The sequence below is a fragment of the Lepeophtheirus salmonis genome, chromosome 8 (assembly GCF_016086655.4).
Source record: "Lepeophtheirus salmonis chromosome 8, UVic_Lsal_1.4, whole genome shotgun sequence".
NCBI classification, from domain to species: domain Eukaryota; kingdom Metazoa; phylum Arthropoda; class Copepoda; order Siphonostomatoida; family Caligidae; genus Lepeophtheirus; species Lepeophtheirus salmonis.
This window is the reverse complement of record NC_052138.2, coordinates 29,951,895-29,975,934: the sequence shown is the minus strand read 5'-3', so window position 1 is coordinate 29,975,934 and position 24,040 is coordinate 29,951,895. Positions and strand designations below refer to the sequence as shown.

The 24,040-nt window shown below is 32.4% G+C and overlaps 1 long non-coding RNA gene across 1 annotated transcript in view; it reads right to left on the bottom strand.

Moving 5' to 3' along the window:
* LOC121122971 (uncharacterized) overlaps positions 1-23,614 on the bottom strand; it is a 41,584-nt gene extending 17,970 nt beyond the window's left edge. The window contains exon 1 of the long non-coding RNA XR_005865871.2: positions 23,503-23,614. This is a non-coding gene — a long non-coding RNA (uncharacterized lncRNA). The remainder of the gene's footprint in view (positions 1-23,502) is intronic.
* Between the last annotated feature and the right edge of the window lie 426 nt (positions 23,615-24,040).

Here is a 24,040-nt window from a genome sequence, read left to right as displayed (position 1 = left end):
CAAAAAATAAAGGCTGTAAAAATTTAAAAATTATTCTCATATTGGTTTAAGGAGTTTGAGTATACAGGGAGCGGGGATCAAATTGTCGCCTACTTTAAATCTTGATAACTTGAAGACGACATTATCAAATAAAAAACCGGTTACCAAATAGGAAAGCTGTTTTTGTCAGCTGACTATATGTAGTTCAGTTAGCATCATGCCGTCATCATATGAGGAGATAAAGAGCTATAAGTGGAACGAGGAGCTTTTGAGGTCCGCCGTAGTCATGTCATTGGTTAATAATGGAGGTGAAATCTCCAATTCAACGATTGCTTTAACCTTAGGAGTGAATTTACGGACTGCTCAGCGTATCCGTAAGAAGCTAGGGGACACCTGGGATCTTGATGCCACCATAAAGAGGGTACCCAAGGAGGAGGGCGCCGACAGGAAGATCAGGGACACCGACTTTGTCGACAAGGTGAAGAAGATGGTTGAGGATGACCCTACCAGGTCCATAAAAGCCATGGCGAGGGATCTGGGCTGCAACAGGACTCAGCACCCTGCCATGTGTCCAAAATCTCCATGCAGTGGTTAACCGAGAACTGTTATGACGTCGTAACCAAGGAGTTGTGGCCTCCTAACTCTCCCGACCTTAATCCTTTGTACTATTTTGTCTGGGGCTATGTCGAGAGACATACCAACAGACATCCCCATAGCACCAAGGCCAGCCTGATGGACTCCATCAAGGAGGTATTCGGCGACATGGACAATGAGATGGTCAGAAGAGCCTGCGGCCAGTTCAGAGGCCGTATTGAGGCTGTTATTGATACCAACGGTAATTATATTAAATGAATGGCTACTCTATACCTATATGCTCGTCATAGTTTTAATTTTCAATAAAAAAGTTAAAAAATGTATATTTTGTGTTGTTTTTTGTAGAAAAATATTTTGCCGACAATTTGATCCCCGCTTCCTTTACTTATATATTGGCATTATTTAGGCACTCCTCTTTCAAAATATGAGGAGGTAGTTGCTTTATTCTGGGTCAGACGCCAAACTCACTGCTTCCCTGATCATCGAGGAACCTTATTAATATTCTAAAATACACCCAAGATCTCAAGTTGTAGAGGTGAAGTACTGGGTCAAAATACAGTTCAAATTCTACGGCTACTAAGTTTATAAGAACCAAGAAACTTTTCAAATATTTTTTAATATTTACACCCAGCCCACGAACTGAGCAAGTGAACTACTGGGCCCGAGTCAATTTAAATTTTTTGCCACTACTTCTCTATGAGCATTAAGGTACCCTCATAATATCCCAAAATTCACCCCAGCGCTCAGGTTGTACAGGTGAAGTACTGAACTTCAAGACAGTTTAAAATGAACCACTGCCACATTTCTAAGTACCAATAACACCTTTTAATATGCTAGAATACATCCCTGCCACAGGTTGTGAGGTGCTGGTCCCAGAGGCAGGCTAAATTTTTTCACCGTCACTTCCCTGATCATCAAATAACTCTTCTAATATCCAAAATACATCCCAACCGTCAGGTTGTGCAGGTAAAGTTATAAAAAATTGTATTTAAAGGCCAATATGGCCTTAAAAAAAATGTAACGATAACATTTTCTGGAGCCTTAAGAACCTACAAGAAAAATTTTACACACACAAAGACATTCACATTTAATATATATATATATTTTATATTTTTTTCATTCAGAAATTATTTGTGGACTAATCAAATTTTCCTTCTTATTGTTTTTTAAAATCAATAATAGAAGTTAATGCATTTATCTTCAAAAAATAAAATCATATCTATTTGTTCCTCAGAAAAAATGTCCATATTAAATTCAAGGATATTATAAATATGATATCTATATTTGCTAGGTGGCCCATTTCATCTCAGTTCATTCAAGGGTTGCAACCCTAAGCTCTCCGATTTTGATGAAACTTGGCACAATTTATGCCTCTAGGTAGAAACTAAGTCCTGGGAAATTTTATGATCTTTTGAATTTTTGACTTTTTCGACAAATTTGACCTGGATCCCAAATTTTAAAAACCCATATCTCCGCAACCCCAGGAACCAATATCAATGTATGATCCATCATTGAAAAGAGAAATAAGCCCAGGAAACCAATTCAGGAATTATTTTCAGACTTGGAATATAAAATGGGATAATGACCTTCTAAACTATAATTTGACCTTCAAGACCTTGTGACTTTGGCCTTGTTTCATACATCGATATTGGCCTAGTGGTTGCGGAGATATGGGATTTTAACATTTGGAGTCCAGGTCGAATTTGTAGAGAAAGTCAATAAATCAAAGGATCATAACTCCAAGACTATTCATTCAAATGTAATAAAATTTCACAGGAGTTAGCTTCTTCCTACAGGCATTAATTGTGCCAAGTTTCGTCAAAATCGGAGTGGATAGGGTTACAAATTATATTTTTTGGGGTCATTTGATATGGAATGATCCAGGTATTACAATCTCGAAAAAAATAATTTGATCGAAGAATAGATGAGATAAAAAGTTAAAAAAATCTCATATTGTTCAAAAATATATAATTGCTCTGGAATATCTTACAAAAAATTTTTTTGACTCAAAAATGGCTATAACATCTTAAACAGTATGGCTAGGAAGTGGAATGCCTCCAAAGGGGGAAAAAAAAGATATCGGCAGCTATGTTTTTTTTTTTTTTTTTTTTATTATACAAAATTGCATCTTCAGCATTCCTCCAATATTATAAATAATACGAATAATGAACATTTATACGAATATGTGTATAATGTTAAATAGGACAGTCTAATATGTAATAAGTCTTAGAATGTCCCAATGTCCCATTGTTATGTTAATATGTATTATAAAGTCTGCATTGGCTATTTTGACCTGCTATAGGTCATATTCATTTCTAAAAATAGGATTTTTGGTATCGAAATTGACCATTTTAAAGACTTTTTGTACCAACGTTTCAAATATGATGATAATATATGTCAAATAGTATACTTAATATACTTGCTTTATTAAAAATGGCCAATTTCGAGCCAAAAAACCTTTTATAAAATTTAAAATGGCCTGTGTCATGCCAAAAGTGTCCTTTGTTGACTTTTCCAAAGTCAGATATTTGACAATACCCAACAGAGAAATATAAAAACTGCAACTTTTTACACAAAACATCATATTCGGAAGGATGATTGAGGCTAACAATTGTGTACTTTGGCCCAGAAATCGCTTTTTTTTCGTATACAATTGTTTGTATCACCCATAAAATTCCTTGAAAGTCGTCAAACTTTGCCAAAGTCAGTTTTTTGACTGTTCCCAACAGAAAAATCTAAAAGTACAATTTTTGAATCAAAATACCCTATATAAGACTGTATCAGTGGCTTAAAAATGTGTGATTTTGGCCCAGAAATCTATTTTTTCAAATAAAAATGTACTGTCCATCGCCAAAAATTTCCTGAGAGTCGTCAAATTTAACGATTGTCAGTTTTTTATTGTCCCAGCAGGACAATCTCTGGGTGCAAGGGGAATAAATGCTGTGCTGAAAACGGGAAAGTCTACAGTATATCTATACAAATGTATTGTTGTTTTTTTGTAAGAGAGAAAGATTGTCAAAACATGTATACATGTACAACATTTGAAATATAGATAGTGTATTGTTATAAATGTGTTCTATGATAATACATTTTTTGATAATCATATTTTCATTTCCGATATTTATAAAAAGTAAGTAAAATGAGACAAATTCACAGCTGAACACATTCACAAAACACAATATATTACACACACATGAAAAGAAAATTTTAGGAAGAAATAAATCATTTTGTGTTTTCCTTGGGACATAAAATATATTCAATGTTCATTCTATATATCCCATTATATTCAAGAAAATTTTATTTTTAAAATCATTAACAAAATAATTGACTTATTGGAATACGCGTGACTGTGTATACATTTAATGTACATATACTTGTGTTGTTGGGCCTAGCTCTGAGACCGTTATAATTTGTGTAAGACCGAACTAATTCGGTCCGAGTTTGGTCTGAAACTTTGGTCTTATTATAATAGTAGCCTTAGTACACTCATTGCTCGGAGTAATGAAGGGTCGGATAAAAAGCAAATTTAACCAAAAAATCCTCAGTACTACTCTCGTGCACGCTCGCACGTGACTACTCAATGCTTATATAAATGCATGTGTTCTCTCCTCAAGTATGATAGAATAATATTAAGAGTTTGAAAAAGAAATATATGATAGGATGACTGGTAAGTAGTGATGAAAATCCTGTGTACAATTGGCATTTTAAAAAAAAGAAACCGAAAATCGAATTGGTAACTTTGAAAATTTGAAGAATGTTTTGATAATTATCATTAAGTTTCATTAGATCAGCTAGAATCAGTTTTTTTTTACAAGGAAAAAAGAATATAAACTAGGACATTTCCAAGAATTACTCCGATATCGATCCTTAATTATACTCTGAGTCCAACAAGGACTTCCAATTATATCTCCTCAACAAATATGTAAGGAAACTCTCCGTCTTTTATGAGGACACATGTTCAATCAGATTTTGAGTATAATTGAATTTAGCTGGAAACGACGTTCACTACTCAGGAATTGAATAATAAAGACAAAAATGCAAAGGAAAAAAATCATTCTTCTGATTACCAATTTAAAAAAAAAGGCCAACTTAAAAATTCACCCAATTACCATCAATGCTGATGAGTACTTTAAGTCTCTTGAGCGCTCACTCACAAAAACAAAAAAACCAGTGCTCCCTGGACGCTACAAGCAAAACGCCCGCTACAGTTATTATTATTATTTTTTTTTACATACCAGCATTTATATTTTATTCAAATCTTGACATAAACTCTTAATGCACATGAATCAAAGATGGAAATCATAATATGTATCAATATTATAACTACTTCAGATTCAAGCATTAACGTTAATCTGTGTGTAAGGTATAAAGTACAAAAGTTGTATAGTTGAACATGCGAATTTTGTATTTCGGGGCTTATTAATTAATTAAAAAGAAAACATGACTAACATTATTTTTCGACGTATCCTTCGTCAATGTCGATACACTTTTCCCATCACCGAATCTACCCGTCCATACCCTTTCCGAAGTCAATTTCCGACTGAGGGTTTGTGACACCCTACCAAGCTAATTTTACCTCTGCCACGGTCCGAAATGATCTTCCAGGGAGATTGCTTTTGGCTTGAGGGAACATAAAGAAGTAAAATGGGGACAAATGGGGAGAATAGGGCGGGTGGGATATGGTTTTGTTCCCAAGGGAATCCAAGAAACTATTAGTTTGCTTGGAAGTGCGAGGACGGGAATTATCCATGTGTAGGGTCCAATTTCCGGCCTTATGTTCTGGTCTTTTTTTTACAAAATGATTTAAAAAATTCTCCAAAGCATAGATAAAATAATTTTAGTCGACAGTTTGGTCTTTTGGTACATAATAAGTGTATATCAAACCATACTAATCAAAGAATGGAATCATCATTACATTTTTGGCTGTATTAATGACCTTGGCTTTAATGGGAGCTTGATCTCTTTTACGTACCCATTGTTTTGATTATTCTTTGGTTTCAGGTGTGGTGGAGGATACCCAAGACTACTCAGCTGTTACAATTGATTTTATATAACCCCGGATGGTTCCGAGAAGCCTTCTAAAATTTCTTTGCACATTACACCCTTCTCATTTTGTGCTCCTCTGTGAGAATTCGAGGTACCCATCTAGCACAACGGTCTGAGAGACCAAGATATTTGATAAGGATTTGTTTGACGGTCCACAATGAAAGTTCATACTTCAAGGAAAGCTCCCTGATTGTGACACGTCGATCCATCTCCACAGCTAGATGCACTGACTCAATCTTTTCCGGTTTCCTTTTTTTTTTTTTCCAACAAAGGTTTTTTTTTTTTTTTTGGGATTCAGCACAGGTATTTGATGGGCTCTCTCCTGCTCGAACTTTAGCAATAATTTGATAAATTTTGGAATCTGAGATGGCAGAGACTCCAAAGCAGTCATTTACTAACTTTTGGATCTCTGAAAATATTTTATTTCTGCGAGCCAGGTTGGAAAAAAAATCATGAACTCTCGTGATTGTTATAATTTGGGAGGTGGTAAGCCAACAAAGGCATTTTGATTGTCCGTTTTTTCAATTAATACTTCCTCTGATCCAGTTTATCCATATCAAAAGAATGAACCGGCATAAATAAAATTTTCATCTATTTTATAATTTTTACAATATCTTTAAAAATAAAGGAGGTGTGAAAAAATGTGCATATTCAATCATAGAGTCCTCGTAATTCATTAAGAATATTTATTTCGATGTATATTAACGACAAAGTATTTAGATATATTGTTCTACATCTACGCTTCCTAGGAGTTCATATTTTTTCCACTTGGAGGATATCCCATCTACACGACTTCTGATCTTTGTGGCTCACTCTGTGTATTCTTGACAGCCTTTATTTGTAACAATACACTACAGAAAGCCATTTAAAGTACATCAGCAAGCTTACCAAACATTAAGCTTTCCGAACCGAGACCAACTTTAAAAGTTCCGTCCAGTATTCACATTCAATGTCAAATTGTTTCTTTACTTCAGTATCAATGCATCCAGCATCAGCACAGCGTGTAACATAGGCTACCAATGCCTTTTTGTGGCTCTTCGATCCTTCATGTTCAGTGAGGCGCGTGGTTGCATTCTTCCAGTCACCATAGCCAGTCGTGAAAGCTGACTGAAAATTACTGTCACTAAATAATTTACATGCTAAACAAAATACAGATCCTTTTGAGAGGAATACAGCAACCATTATATTTCCACACTTTCGCTATTTGCCAATTTTCTTTAAAAAAAGTTTTAGAAAAGTATCTTTTTTGGTGTTTGTGTTGTCTTTCAGACATTCTGACTTGTTTTAGGTCCCATTTTAATCCAGTATTTCCTCATATCTTCGCCAATTGTCTCCCAGTAAGCAGGATCCGAGCTCCAGGCAACGTTAAACAGGATTGCTGCCGTCTTGTACATTCTCTGAAGCAACAGGTGAAACACTTACGGAGGGATTAGTAGAGGCTAGCGCATCATGGACACCGGAAGCACATCCCGCGGTGTCTGCCGGTTCTGTTCTTGACTCCTCGGTCTCACACTAGAACACTCCTCATTTGCAAATTTGCAAGCAAAGACAAGGACGAGACAGGGTGGTCGCTGTCAGCGGCATCCGCCTCCACATCTTGACCCTGACAACCACCAGACTTAAAATACCCTACTACCTTTGGAATCTTCATTAATAATTTTTTGCCTCTTTTTTCTTTCTCCCGCTATCCTTTACGTTTCTGAGCGACACTGAGTTTCTTGTCAGACATTTTGCCGCAGTAAAGTTCACAGGTGTTAGGATTAAAGTCTCTCTCAATAAGCAAGGATGACAAATATAAAATGGACTGTAATGGATTACTTATGAAATGATGCACAAACACGTGGTTGTTGTTGATTAAAACGTTAGTTACAATGTATATTTCGAATGAATAAAAAAGGGGGAAACAAAGGAATAATTTAAGTATAACGTAAAAAACCCTCCTGCACGGAGGTAGGGAAACCAAAGGGAAAAACTCTCCTAGGCAGTGCAGGGAGAAAACCTTATACCTGTGAAGGGAAAAGCCACGTGATGCAATCCTATTCATGATTACATGCATTTTCGGATATACTTGTAGCCAGATTCAAACAACACGTGACAGCATTGTGATGGAAGAATGATAAATAAAATCAATGAGCTGATTGGATAGAAGTGACCCATGTTTGCCGAATCAGTGCTTTTTTGCTTGTTTATCGCGGACGAATAAAGGTTCATTCTTTTTATACCATTACATTTCTAAAAAATAGTCTGATCTATTCAAGGGTCCTTTCACAAGTAGGGACCTTAGGCTGCAGCCTAAGAAAGCCTTTCCATTAATCCGCGCTTGCATATAATACAGAGGAATAGCACGAGTCAGTGTCAAACGATTGAATTGTTCATTTTTGAGACTAACTAACGTATTTTATTTTGGAGAAATGTAAATAGCAAATTCACAATACTTATAATCAAAGTCATGGTTGATTCAAACAGTCTAAGGCTTGTTCACTGAAACTTGATGCTGATGTTGTTACGTTAAAAGGGAAATTAGAATATACTTGTGATACCACGATTGAGCATCAGACTCTGGTGAACAATGCAGAAAAGCTGGGCAGGGTTGTGTTAAGAGTTTAAACAATTGGCAACAAATTCATCCACATTGAAATTGTGAGCTGTCTGATCTGTTAAGACAAATTCAAATTTCTCAAAAAGGAATATGGTTCATTTTATATAGTAGCTAAATATACATAAGAGGTTGAGAGAGGGAAATATATCCTAAGGAAAGTGTAAACAAAGAAATCATCTGTAATTTAAAGAGAATCGGGGAGAGGCGAAACATCGGTGGGCATTTCCTGAGGGGGTTAATCTTGATCAATCAGGAAAAAAAATTACACTTTTGAAATTACAAGACCTTAGTACATATTTTGAAGGGGTCCCAGTAAGCCCAACCTTAAATAACTCCGAGAAATGCTGGGTACCAGCGCTTGTAACTTAATCATCTTAGACTTAAAAAAGTGAGGAGGGAGAATGGTCACTTATCCCTACAGTTACGGCACACCTGACATCTACATCTTAGACCACTTACGTATGTTTGTATGTATGCAGCGATATCTCCACTTTGAAAAACCATTTTAACTTGAAATTTACTAGCTGGTGTGGGTCTGTATGAAGAGTATGCACATCCAATTAGATTCCGATTGTTTGATTGATTATTAATATTACTGTTTCATTTTAATAGATGTAGTGATTCTAAAGCATTGTAATATTCTTTAACTTAGTCATATACAAATTATTATCCATTAATAACATGATCAATACATTACATCAAAGCAAAAAACTTTAATTTAAATTATCCCATCATCGGAGCTCTTCTTGGAACAATCGACCAAGGAGTGTACACAGGTAAACTGAACGATAATTCACTATAGTAATTATCTTGAGCTGAGAGGAATGAAGGTTTAAAAAAAAAGGATTCGACAGCAGCCACAAAATAAAGGTCAAGGTCAGCACAGAGGAATGAAAGGTTGAACAAGATTAGCGAGAACACAACCTACCTTATTTTGTCTCAAATTTAATCCAGCCTAGGGCAGGCAACTTTTGCTAGTACATACATACAAGTATATGTATACATACATATTAAATTGTAAGAGTATGTATGTATACGATATTTGTTTTCTAGTAGTGAATAACTTTTAAAAAGTATTTAGTACATGCCATTTTAAAAGTAAATGAAGATCTCAAGTTATTAATCCTATTTATTAGTAGAGAGAAAATATATAATTTATGTAACATTTTTGACAAATTCTCATTATATAATACAAATTTTGAATCATAAAATATTGATTAGCGTTATAATATCTTCTTCTCAATGATATAGCGCATAATATGATTAGTATATAATATTTCAATGACTTGAATGAAAGATACTTGTAACTATTCACTCCTTTCTTTTCACAACGTGGAAGCCAATGATAATTAATTAGATACTAACTTTTTTCTCATTACATTTTTATTAGAAATATGTCTTTCATAAAGATACAAGAAGCCTCTCATCTATTCATTAATAAGTTTTTGTAAATGTCATTTCTTAAAAAAATAAACAAACAAAACATATACGTACTCTAAGTACATCTTTTACAAATGACACGAATATAAAGAAATCCCCTTTTGAAGATTATTTGGATCCTAGAAAGCCTTATTTTTTTTCATAAATACAGTCAAACCTACATATATTAAGCAATGAAGAAAGGAAAACTGAAGAAGCGACGGCTTAGTGTAGATTATGCCTTAAACCTGGATTCCTATTTTGTAACGATTCTAAATTTGAAAACTGGATATGGCCACTTAGTGCTGTGACAAACTTAAAAGAGGTAGCTGATACATCCGGTATTGACTGTATAAAATGAAATCATCAACAAATCTTTATAAATATTCTTGCAAGTGTTGGATTTTGGTCTGAAAAGCATAGACTGGGTTGAGACTACAGTAAGTTCAGTTGAACTGAAATAATTCGTTTTTTAAGGCATAATGTCTTTATCAGGGACATTGAATAATTTGGTCTTGATCAGTCCCAAAGAAAAACTCAATCCATTTCACTTAAAATTTGGTGTACACCAATTTTATAGATGGAATGGCGATAGTACAAGAGGTTTATTAGGCGTTGACGAACAGATAAACTTTGATTTATCCTATTAGGGCCGAGACTCAAAAATGATTTACACATTTCAAAACCTCTTTCTAATGAAACGCTATTTGTTTAAATAAAAAGTTGAATTATATGACTTAAAGTTTATACACATATTCCTTATAGTAGTACGTACTAAAAATGGTCGAAGGTGATTTCATTCCTAGTCAATTCATTTCCTGCAAAATTCATCCCCGGACATTTCATTTCCACTTTAAAGAGGGATAATCAGTGACGTCATACAGTTTATGTTTCTAAACTACGTAGTAGTTTTTGTGCAGGGCTGTTGAGGGCGGGCTTGGCAGTCGGTCCTGTATATGAATAATGAGTCATTGATGACTACTGATGGATAGGAGACTTTGTGGTGTTTATGAGGAATAGAAGAAGAGTAAGGGTGGGTTTTGTTTCTATTTCCCAAAAACTATAAAGAGTATGGGACAGGCTTCCATTCTTACATACTAATAAGATTTATCACCATTATTGACGTCATGGTAGATGAGTGATTGCGCGTTTGTTCAAAATCTGTTTTTCTTCCCCAGCAGTCGGTACTATATATATCAAATTGAAAATTATAGTAATAGTGACGTCATAGACTATGAGTAATTGTGTGTTTTATCTAAATCTGCCTATATCTCCCAGCAGTCGTTAATTTACATCAGAATGAAAATTTTAGAAAGCCCGATTACATGATGGTCTAATCTTGTATTTTTATTAATCTTACTACAAAGTACATAGTTTAGAAACATAAACCGCATGGCGTCACTAAATATTCTTCTTCAAAGTGGGAATGAAATATCTGGAGATGAATTTTATAGGGTATGAAATTACTAGGAATGAAAAGACGGGGGATTCATTTACTGGGAATGACATTACCGGTCATTCATAATTATTTTTATGGATGACTAGAAAAGTTAAACAAATTTTTGTCATATTATGGTAAATAAAATTTCTTCTATTAAAATGATTTTTATACTGACTACTATAATATAAAATGTTATAGATAAAAAAAGTATATCCAAAGATAAGTCGGTATCCTTCTTTTTTAATTAAATCCCATGAATAAAGCTACAAATTTCAATTTTTAAAGTACTTTATATGTATAAAAAAAAATAAAAAAGGATATTACGTAGATCATCATGTGCGTAGTTAGCAAAAAATATTCATGGGGAAATTTAATTTTACTGTGTAAACATACCATCGACATTAATAAAATATAAAATATCTACTACAAAATCTTTACCTCTCCTCAACTCATATTTAATCGTGTAGAGTGGGCTTAATACATATTTATATGCTATTTTTATACACTATGTACATTTATTCTCCCTTTTTCTTTCTTAATTTGACACACACACACTTGATTGCATCGTGATTTCTTAGATTTACATGCAAATATGACTGGGGGCATTCCATGTCAAGTGAACCCACCCTTCTGTCATTACAATATATGTAAATCCCCTGTGTCTTTTAGATGGCCTGTAAATTTGTAATTGGTAGTATAAAGAACGAATTTTATTATCCTTAGAAGTTGTCATTCCTGAGTAGTGAACATCCTTTTCTAAAATATATTCACAACCTGATTAAACATTTCTGTAAGCTCATAAAAGACGAAGCGTAACCCTGAGGGTTTGTTGCGGATTTATAATTGTAAGTCCTTATTGGACTTGAATGGGGGATTAAAATCGGAGTAATTTTAGCATATATCCTTTTTTCCTTCCTCTCTTTTTACAGCTGATTGTAGCTACTCTAATGAAACTTCATGATCATTTTTCTTTCTCTCCTCCAAAACATTCTTCAAATTTTTAGGGTTACCATGTTGACTTTTTTTTTTTTTAACATGCCCATTCCACACTGGATTTGCCCCTTTGGCCATTAACATCAGAACAAGGAAAGAAAGACTAACACATAATTAAATATTCTTTTAAATAAAAAGACAGAATTTACAATTATAGGGATTATGAACATTTCCTGTTATACGCCTGAATGAAGGTGATCCCACTTATTTTTTACGCAAATATGGAATTTGAAGAGGTTAAATTTCTTACAAAAAAAATGGCTAAATCATATTTGAAGCTTGGTTTGGTTTCCATTTTTCATATTTGGCACATATGTTTCCATAATATATTTTTTGCACATTTGCCACTTTATATGAACTATGAGTTAAAGTTCTTACTCTTGAAAGTAATTTAGTAGATCTATTCAAAAATGAGTTATGGCTTCCTCAAGTTTACAGATTTTTCGATGATGACCATGTCAAAAATTTCCGAATAATGTATACACTGAACATGGAATCCCTCACTTACGGAAAGCATACATACAAATGACGTCATATGATTGCAACAATTAACAACTAAGATGGGGTGAAGTTTGTGTAAAATAAATTGGCCCATAGTCTGAGGTGAGGACCGTAGCCAAGTATTAGGTTAGCTAGATCTGGAGATTACTCATTTCCGAGGATTAAAATGTGTTTTTTTTTAAGAAGAGGTAAATTAAAAAATAAATTGACAACTTTGAATATTGTTAAGTTCAAATTGTGACAACAGACATTCACTTTTTTGACAAAAAACGTTGTTTTTTCGAAAAGATTTTAGTCAATGGGGATACAACACCCCTCCCAGTGATACAAATGGGAAGGATTTTTGGTATGCGGGAAAAAGAGAAGCTGAAAATCAACATGGTAATCCTGATATTTTGAAAAATGTTTGAGACAAAAGTAGTTTATCTGTCATGACGTTTCATTAATCACTTACAGCAGCGATGACGTCGAGAGAGGAGGAGTAGGAAATAAACAAAGACATAGGCAAGAATTACCCTGATGTGTATCCTCAACTCTACGATCAGTCCAACACGGACTTACAATTAACAATACTCAGGGCCGTCTAAAAAAGATAATTGAAGGGGGGAAAAAAACAACTTTTTAAGGGCTTTTTTTCTAAAAAAAAATTGCAAAAAAAATATTTTTTTTTTTAGGATTTATTTTGTAAGAAAAAAGTTATTCGTTGTGTAAAAAAAAAAACAAGCCTCCCAAATCAATCAGGTTTTTATTGTAGTAGAAAAGGAGGTTCACTCCTCAGGAATTAAATAATGATGATAACAGCTTGCCAACCCCTGGTACCCCTGATTTTCATCCCTCCCTACCCTCCACCGTAGTATACATACTATATACTGTACCGGAAAAAAATTCTCTCAACAATCATTAATGCTAAAAAAATATTTATTAATCTTATTATTCTTTAAATCAAATATTTTTAAGATCAATAAAAGTAACCTCAAGAGACATTTTCAAAATTATGTACACAATATCAGATACACATCTTATGTTTATATATGTATTGTATACTTAGTCCGTTCCTCCAATAATAAGATACACATTTGGTTAATTTATTTTCTTTTCCTCTACTTGTTAGTATAGTGTTTGCTATGAATAATTGAGGGGAAAAAACCTCTCTAATGGTTGACAACACCTCATTTTCAAAAACCAAATATAATACAAATTATAGCCTATACTCAAACTATCCATATGAAAGGTCTATTAAGTCATATACAAGGTGGGGATTTAAATCCGAAACAAGTTTAAAGCTCAATATCTTGACAGCCCTGAGATCTATGTTTATGAAAGTTTGCTCATCAGATTCAGACGACGATACAATGTAACAAAAGTTAGTGATCAAACGAGTAAAGAAAAAAAAAAATCCCCATGCCAATTCTTTAATATTTTAAATAATAGTTACAAAATACCATTTTGCTATAAATTTCTAAGAATTACAATTCATAATATAAATTAAGATCCTTTATTTAATGTAAATAATATTGATAGTGATGTTCCGTCAGCTGAATTTTGATGAATGAGAACTTTCGAGTTACTCGCTTGAATACTCATTACTTGCCTGAGTACTCGCTACTCACTCTGACACTCTTGTTCCCTAAAAAACTCCTCATAAATAAAAAAAAACATATTTCTTGAAGAATTATTGAAGCTTGTAATTTAAAAATAGTTTTCATAATTTATTTTACTCATCAATATTTTATTATAGTCTGGATATAACTTATAACCAGTATGTTTTTAGTCGTATTGATGCTTTTTAATATGAATGCATATGAAGTTTGAAGAAAAATAAAAGTTTTCAGACGGCTTATATATATATATATTTTTCACATATTGATCCTTAAAGAAAGAAAATTGTTTTTCAAAAAAAATATTTATCGAGTTGTAATTACAATTTAAACAAAGAAGCTAATGATAGTTACGAAGATAAATACTGTCTTCTAATACTGCCATTCTTCATTTGCTAAAGGAATGAGGATTATATTTAAGCTTACACCTCAAGGGATATGCAAGGAATACTAAAAACAACTGAAAGTGCGTCTTAAAATCGCTCTCACTTTTTTCCACAGGAGGAGGCTGACACATTTTTCCTTTGTTTTATAAATTAGAATAAAGGAAATATGGTTCACTAAAGTTAATTAATTTGTTTAGTTATTACTTAATTAATAATGGAGTACAGTTTTTCTGCTCCTGGACGCAAGCAGGGCTATGAAGGCATTACTAAGGGTCCGGATGTGAGCTTTCACAAATTCCTCTTGCAAAAATCATAGTTAACTTAGCATGGGACATAAATCAATTTAAGATATCTGCCACTAAAATAACAAAATGATTCTAGCTATTGTAAAAAAAAACAAGTGAATTCTTCTCGTCTGATCAATCTGGGATGCCTATATGAACAAAAATAAGTTAGTGTATATTATATACTTAGTTGTACTTTAATAAAAAACTGTTTATTTAACAAATATCCAAAGGATACTACAAATTGAAAACATTATGGGGAAATCTCCCCGCTATAAAACTTTCTCTAGAGGATCTTCAACACCAGCAAGGAATAGTATTTATATTATCGAATATTTATCACAATCATTATTCAAAAACATACTTTGTCTCCACATTTCTCAAAATATATAACTATGATATGACCTTAAATCAGTTAAAATAATAGAAATCAATACTCAGCTACCGTCAGTTATCATAATACCTTCAACTAGAAATGAACTTCTTAGAAACTTGTGTAGAAGTGAGATGCGTTCAAGTCTTATTGCAATGATCAGAGATTCTTATTATGCCTACACTATATCAAGTTATATTCTAGAATCACTTTACTTTTAGTTGAGGGTATTATGATAGTTTTTAATTACGTAATAGTAATTGAGTATTTACTCTGTATGTTATCCAAGATCCTATGAAAAACCATCAACAACTTGCAAATCTGGTCACTTTACCTCTACCAAAACTCCTAAATAAAGTTGTGGTGAAGAATTTTGCATTGCGTACTGAAGATAAAATATTTGCCATCATTAATACAACAACAAAAAAAAAACAAAGCCAAACTTCATTCGAAATAACAGATGATTGTACTTCCAATATTATATTTTTATTATTACATAAGAAATAAAAACTATTTTTAAACTATGTAAAAAGAAGATATATGTTAAATGAAAGTCGAAAGCAATATAAATTAAGTTTTAATTTGTCTGTGTATAAAATGAAAATATTAAGTTAAAGGATAAATATAATTTAGGATAAGTTAAGAAATTAATTAATTTAAGATTGTGATAAATTATTACGAGTTGGATAAATTTGTCAATGTTCGTAAATCATACTAGTCATCAGGGTTAATACACATACAAGGTTATACCATAACGCGTACACGACGGATGTTTGACTTCCACCACGTTTAATATTGACGTCATAGTAGATGAGGGGCTGCGTGTTTTGTCGAAATTTGTTTTTCTTCCCAAGCAAATACTATATATCTAATTGAAAATTCAAGCAATAGTGACGTCATAGGCTATGAGTGGTTGCGTGTTTTGTAAAATCTACCTGTCGTGCCCAGCAGTCGGTGCAATACATCAGTTTGAAAATTCTAGCAAGCCCGATTAGATGATGGTCCAACCTTGTATTGCTATTAACATTGCTAGTCATTTCTCATTTTTGTAGTTACAGGAATAGAGAGGGTCAGCCTTCTTGTGTGAGCACGGCATTTTTGTTTCATTTCAAGTAGTTCTAGTATTCCTTGGGATATGTCAAATGAATTAGTAGCTAGTGGATTGAAAAACAAAAATCCCCATTCAGATTTATTTCTTTTATCAATTATTATCATTCATCTATATTAATGGAGGCACGTTTGTCGTATGTCTATTGGTTTGCGTAGGACTTTTGAGTGTTTGCTTAATTAACTGCGTAATTCCAAGCAATGTCGGTTACTCCCGCTAGTCTTCAAAAAAATCAAATAAAGATTACTTTTCAAACAAGAGTACTCATTGCTCAAAAGTCAACAAGTTTCTAGATGGTGTTGCCTGTGGGAAAGCATATATTCTAAATTTTACGGAGAAAAGAAGTCAGTTTTGAAAGATTTAAATGTTCTATTGGGTTCGAATAAGAAGGACAGAGAATCCCAAGAAATAAATAATAATACATAAGAATGGGAATTGTAATTGAAACATTATTTTCCTGATGCTGATTCCACAAAAAAACCCCGAATTGGCTTTCCGATTAATCTTCATTTCACTAAAAAAATACATAATTCTTGAGATGTTCTCAGAATCATTATTGTGTGCCTTCGTGCCGGGGTAGAAATCTTAATTTGATGTTTATAGAGATGGTGTAATGCTGGAATTTATAATTGGTTTGATTTATTCAAATCGGGTAATTGGAACCGATTTTATTCCGGAAAACCCTTACACTTTTTAAGACCTAATAAAATGTTTTGAGTATCCTCTCAAAAGCCCATTTTCCCTGTATTTCTGGGGATTTTACACCTACGAGAAATCATGCATTTAATTAATTCATAATATAAGTTTGATCTGATTACACACTTGGAGTAGTACCCGGCATTGCCTGGAGAAATTAGGTGTCAACAAACAGAGACAATTATATTAAATAATATAAAAGAAAACTCGCTAAGAAATACTTCGTTTTTCTCTCTTTTTTTCATATTAGCACTCACACATATCTACTTAATCAGAACAGAGAATATTAATAACTGCTTGATAATTTTTTTTTAACATGATGTGATAAGGAAAGGAATACTCATTGTGATGAAAAATGATACATTCATTAGATTTTCAAATAAATGGTCAAATTTGTGTCCTTTTTCTGTACTTTCAAGGCATTTCCTTCCATTCAGAAAAAATTCAAAAATGATAAAAATATTTCTTTTAATTTAGATACATGTACCTACAAACTTTAGTTTAAGATTTTTTGTCTTTTAGTTAAATTCTTTAAGCCAAAAATTAACGTTAAACCATGTAGATGCTGTAAAAAATCATTTTTAAAGCAGAACACATTAGGATACAGAAGCGAAAGTTTGATTTATGAGGGATCATTTTCTTGTTTTTCGAGGTAAAAACAATCAGGGAGTCACCATTTTAATCCAAGGAATAAAAAAATTAAAATTTTGGACGACTATTGTAATCATTCATTTAAGATCCTACTTCTCCAGCTTTGCATGTTACACATCTCTCCTTCCTATCAACCAAAATAGGGAACCTTTAATCTTATATATTGTTATCCAATAAAAATAATTTTTGAGCTTTTATTTGATCTTATTCTTGTTATTTTCAAGAAAGATGCTTGCTTGCATCCACGCCCTTAAGTTGTCTTATGCAAACAGTTTATGAAGTATTGATACAAACAATTCATCCAAATATGAATAGGGAGACACCTTCTTTATAACCCAACACAAATCAACATAAGTCATTTCAAATGGCGGCGGGAATCTGGGGCAACAGAACGAAATTGATACTCGAAGGGGAGAGGGACAAGTTTTCGCAATTTGTACGAGAAGGGGGAACATTATTTATATTCACCTACGAGGACTTTAATACCTATATTAATAAAGCAATGTTTGTCTGAATATTTTCATTTATTACATTATTGAGTTTTAAGGCGGGTTAGCACATATACTGTGCGTGTACACGTCTAAGTAAATATATATTATATAAATAATTTTTTTAGAATAACTTTTCTCCCTATATCATTTATATATTTACTAAGACGTATACACGCCCGATATATATTGTAGCCGCCTTTACTACTTGATCTATAAAAAAATAACAACATAACTACGAGCGTGTGTAGCTAAAATTCAGCATGCCATATTAAATTAGAAAAGAAAGGAGGAATAACTCTCTACCAAGTGGTACATTAAAATCCGAACACTTTGAATTTTACAATTCAACAAATAATTTATGAATTAACAATAATATTTCAACAAAATTAATACTATAAGTAGGTGTTTGTCTGAGCTCTCTAAATAATTAATATAGCCGCTCTTAGCGACAACATGACTTACAAGCTGTGGCGGAAGGCCTGGCACCAAATCCAGATTTCGTCCTCTGTCATTGAGTCCCAATGCTGGCTAGCAGTGGCTATGAGGGCCTTGGTGTTTGGATGACAGACAATGTAGGCCTTCGCCTTTTAGAATGCACGTGAAGGGAGGTGGTATTAGGGCTGTAAGGGGGCAAAAGTATCAAAAAAGAGTTCAAAAAAGTCTTACAACAGAGGAAATTTGTTTGTCTTTTTTATTGTCTGTGTCAAAAGTAGCCTGTTTACCCCCACAAAGCTATTTCCACACTTTATTATAGCTTTCTGGATAGTCTGGTCTGAAACCCTGATATCTCAAAGACCCTCATGGACTTGATGAGATTGGCCTGGGTTTTTTTTTTTCGATGTCCGGTTTGGCCTTTTTGACATAGCTGTTCTTCCTCTCGAACCTTTTGGATTTGTTGACAGTATAGACAGTGGTTCTGGAGACGTCCAAATGCCTGTGAATTAAAATTCGTTGATCACGTTCAAGTGTCATTTTCTCAACTTAAACGTAAACTAAAGAGCTTGGGTTTTTGGGTTTTTTTTATGCTTGAATATATCGATATATGAATGAATTTCAATCATTCAACCTTCATTAATTTTTGAATTAGTAAGTCTTTAGATTTCAATGGACCACCTGTATATAATTAAAGCAAAGTTTATTTGTCATTTTTTCTGTTACTCGATGCCAAACAACTACGAGCATTGTTGAGTACTCACATTAGAGATTTATAACAGTATTCATATCTTACAACATATACTCTTTTTATAAATTTACAATTAATACAATTTAAACAATATTCATGTCCCTATTTATGGTAATACATCAGATGTGGTTTTTAAAGTCACAAGGATTTAAGCCATTTCCACTTGTCTACTCATATCCCTAATAATAAGATTCATGTGACAATATTAGAAAAAAAAAAACCGTTATTATTTTGATATTGAGAGAACAACTAAGTATAAAGTATAACCGCGAGTGGGTAAGCGCATGAAAAATAGAGTTATTTTATATATTAATAAAGTAAATATATATTCCTCCAAGGAGGAGGGGGGAAATCACATTGACAATCGTCAATGTTAAGACATCCTCGGCACCTATATAATATATATATTTATTATTATGAATTTAAAACTAAATATAATTGTGTTATAAACTTCAAATAACAAACTAACACAAACTGATATATGTATGAAAAAATATAAAATGCTCTGGAAATGGAAAATACTCAATTGTACTGTTAGAGTTTAAAATTTTATGCCCAAAATGAATCATTATGTTACATATCTTCTTAAAAATCAAAAATTGACGTTTGATATAAAAAGAAAAAAAAAATATTCAGAAAATGACAAATATTTAAGTTCAAAATCAATTTTATGTGTCAAATTTATGTGCAAACGAATTTCCAGACAAATTTCTACAAACTATATTTTATCTACAAATCCAATATTCCATTGAAAATCCATATTTTTGCAGATGAAAAAAATCAAAGTGCAATTTTCATCGATTTCTTTTTTAGAATTTGAAAAAATTTAGAAGACGTACGTATTCCTATGGTTTTTATTTATTCATTTTTTTGAAACGCCAGTCACTTTTTATTTAAAACTCAACACTCTATCTATTCTCCTCAAGGTCCAAAAAATCATTTTTGTGTTTTTGTGTATAATAAGCCCCTTTATATGACCCCCTCCCTCCGAAAATTGGCAACCAGTTACAAAAGAGGCGCCCATGCAAAGTTTCAATCTCCTAGATCCAAATGTGTTGGTATACATAAATGACATGCAAAACAAATTATATTTTATAAATATATATTGATTAAAGCAATCTCTGTTTGTTCGGCGACTCTGATTAAATCTGATCAACGCCACGCTAAAAAATGCGGCTAGTATATTTATATATAAGTTTTGAGGATCAGGGGAACCTTACCCCTTGAATATACCGCCAATGAAAGCGTGGGAGGATCTATAAAAATGATGTAAGATCTTGATGGAATCATAATTGCAAAACTCTTTAATGTTATTATTATTTTTTACCAAAAATTGAAGAGGGAAATGGCCTTTACTTCTCGGATTTTACATACCAAGAAAGTAACTTAATGATTCTATTGACTCTATTTATTTAATAAGAGTCGAAGTAATTCCTTGATTGACTTCAAATTTAATTATATTTTTTGTTAATAACTTTAAAAGGATATTTTCAAATATCCTTATTCGATTAATTGCTTGATTAGACAAAAAAAAAAAAAGAGAGATTTCCTATTTGATTATTATTACATGTATGTATGTTGGTACACATCGATTGAGGAGTAAATAATTAAGGTAGGTAGGTAACTCAAAGAGTTACCTGAAAGTTTTTCGTTCCTAATTTGATCATTAATTATTTATTTGATTAAGTATAGGGCATGTAGACTTGAATATCCTACTGTAATTACTTCAATATAATGAAAGAAAATTATGGGGGTTTTAGGTACACACAAAGATATGTGGGCAGTGCTGTGCGTAGCTGGTCTATTTAAACGTCATGGAGGAGAGCAGCTTCGCTGTCATGATGTTAAATTAAATCAGCTGCAAGAAGCTGTAAGAGGAAGGAAATACACACAAATCCCACTCCGCGTATAACAAGGACATATTACCCCCGAGCACACCTTCATTGTAACTCTTGCGTCTTTCATAAGCAAACGTACTAGTTATTATTTTATACTTCTTCTCAAGAATTAGAAAATAATGAATAAAGATTTAGAAAATTAAATCATATTCAAGTTGCAAATGCAATAGGTCACTCCTACTTTTCAAGAACATATTTTATAGAGCACCATGTATAGATAGATATATTTAAAGAAGGGATCTGTTGAAAGAAAAAACAAATTATACCGATTCAAAAAGGAAAAAGTTTGATGCGTGTGGTGTTAACTTCTCCCTCTGAAGTAAGCATTTTCACCTCTTTTTGGTGCGAATTGTTTTGAAACAATTGTATAATAAATTATATCAAATGTAATTTACATATAATTAGGATATTTTTCTGCACTAATACTAAATTAAATACGGAAGGTTCCCCTCTTGATAGGAGTAATCAATTTTAACCCCCCAACCCCCAAATCATATAGCAAGCCGCTAATATTAACCAAAGGCTCTTATTTCTATAGTATCAAATGTCTCACAGCCGCCTTCTTCTCGCACTCTTACAAAAATCCCATCTCTAGGTATACCTAAAGGTCTCAAGGAACTCCCTTGAGTCTTTTATTCAATGACGTAGAAGTGGGGAGAGCAATTGCCACCTCCCAAATAAGGAAGACACTTATATATAGTTATATAATCCATTGGGGCAATATTTGACCTTTCTAAAAAAAGTTACTAATAAATGTATTTTCTAAAACAGGTCCTCAAAAAATAGTTTAAAAGAAAATAATAATCCCAAATATTTGAGCAAAATTTGTTGCTCTTCTTGAAAAAGTTTTTCTTTTCAGCATATTGGTATGAACCATATGTACATCATTACCTTTATTTTATCACACGTATTTTCCACAGCAAAAAGACCCGGAATCAGTCAGTAGATAGCACAACTATAGAATTATTATTGAATAATTGTTGGAAGTGATTCACATCCAAAAAGGAGCTCGGTATAATTCAAAAAATCAACGTTCGGAGAAAAGAAGCAGAATCATCGGCTGCTGATTTAAAAAAACAACAACAACATATTTTTGTTTTTCAAGGTAAAACCATGTATGTGTATATCCATTGGGCATATCACCCACAGGAAATCAATCAGGTGTCATAGAGTCAACTAATTTTTACAAAATGATGAAAAAAAAAATAATTGGACTAATTTTCTTTAGGTTGAGAGCTCTAATAAGCAATACCAATGTAGATTATTTAGGGTTTTTAAGAACCTATTATAAGCTTAGATAGGATGTGATACATCTAATATAATATTATTCATATATTGACTTTGCAACACTTGATAGCATGACTATTGATTGTTTATTTTTGTAAAATTGGTATTTATATACGGATAATTTGAATAGTTGGGAGTACCCAGAATTGCTTGGAGTTAAATTAATTGTCGACAAAAGACTTTGCTTTAATAATATATGTCCTCTTTTTCTTTTTTTTTAATATGACATGCTCAGCTTTAAATATACAGGCTAGTTCCCACATTGTTATTTCTACTATCGAGCTTTTACAAAGTTCTAATACATTAAGGGCACACTCCAAAATGAGGTGTACCAGACATAAAAACTCGGCTTCATTAATATTGATTAATAAGATTGACTTATGTAAAAATGAATACTTATGTTTAATAGCATATATACACACGCCACATTCTATTAGCATAATCACTTATTACATGTATTGATATGTAAACAAACTTTCTTAACTTATTTATGACTTTATAATAACGAATTTCCTTTAACCACCTGGGAATACAATACTAGTATAAATTGATCATCTCCAATCCAAACACAATGCGTAGGAATATGACAATAGGAAATCATTTTCCATGTGTCTCTACAATCAATTCATCTTACTACATATTCAAAGTAAATATGTATATATATATTTTTTTGCGTAGAGTTGTGAAAAACTTTTTAGTATCCATTTTTATTTCTCAATTTTACTTTCATTATACGAGTATATAAATATGGAAAAATATATTTTTTTTTGCAGATTTATATCTGCAAATTTTGCATGAGATTTCTTTTTATGGTGAGTTATATTTCGATCATAAATATGTACATATTATTTAAAGCTTTCCGTCAAACTTTTCTTGCGAGTATTCCTCATAAAATATATGAATTTATATTTGTGAACATGTATGTTTTGCCTCTTATCGTTCAATTCAAAGAGATTAATTAATATTAATACTTACCCTCAATAGATTTACAGATACTATAGTCAAGTATTCATGTTATTTCCTTCTTTTTTCTCTGAGTTATAGCAGCAAGGGAGGAAGGCGACCTTTCACGAGGAAACTGATCGTCAAACTAATAGAGTAAAGAGTTTTATACAAAAAAATTGAGCAGAGAAAGAAAAAAAAACTCTTTCAATATCAAATGTACTTTTATCACTCTCTGTAGTTCCACGATCCAAAAATAGTAATAAATAAAAAAAGATTTTTCCTTATTAGCTGCAATAAATGCTCTGAATATCCTATGAGATGATTTAGAGTTGATGCAGACTACACACGCATCAGGAAAACGCGTTCCAATTAAAGATTCTTTGCAATGATATTAAAATGAAGATATATATATATATATATTCACATTTCTAAGTATTATTAGTAGAGTCGTAAAATCCAAGTAATGCCATTATTTTAATACAAAACTAAGCCGAAAAAATGACGTGCTATCCCTTACAATTTGAAGAATATTGTTATGAACATAGATGAGGCTTTTGTAGTTACTACC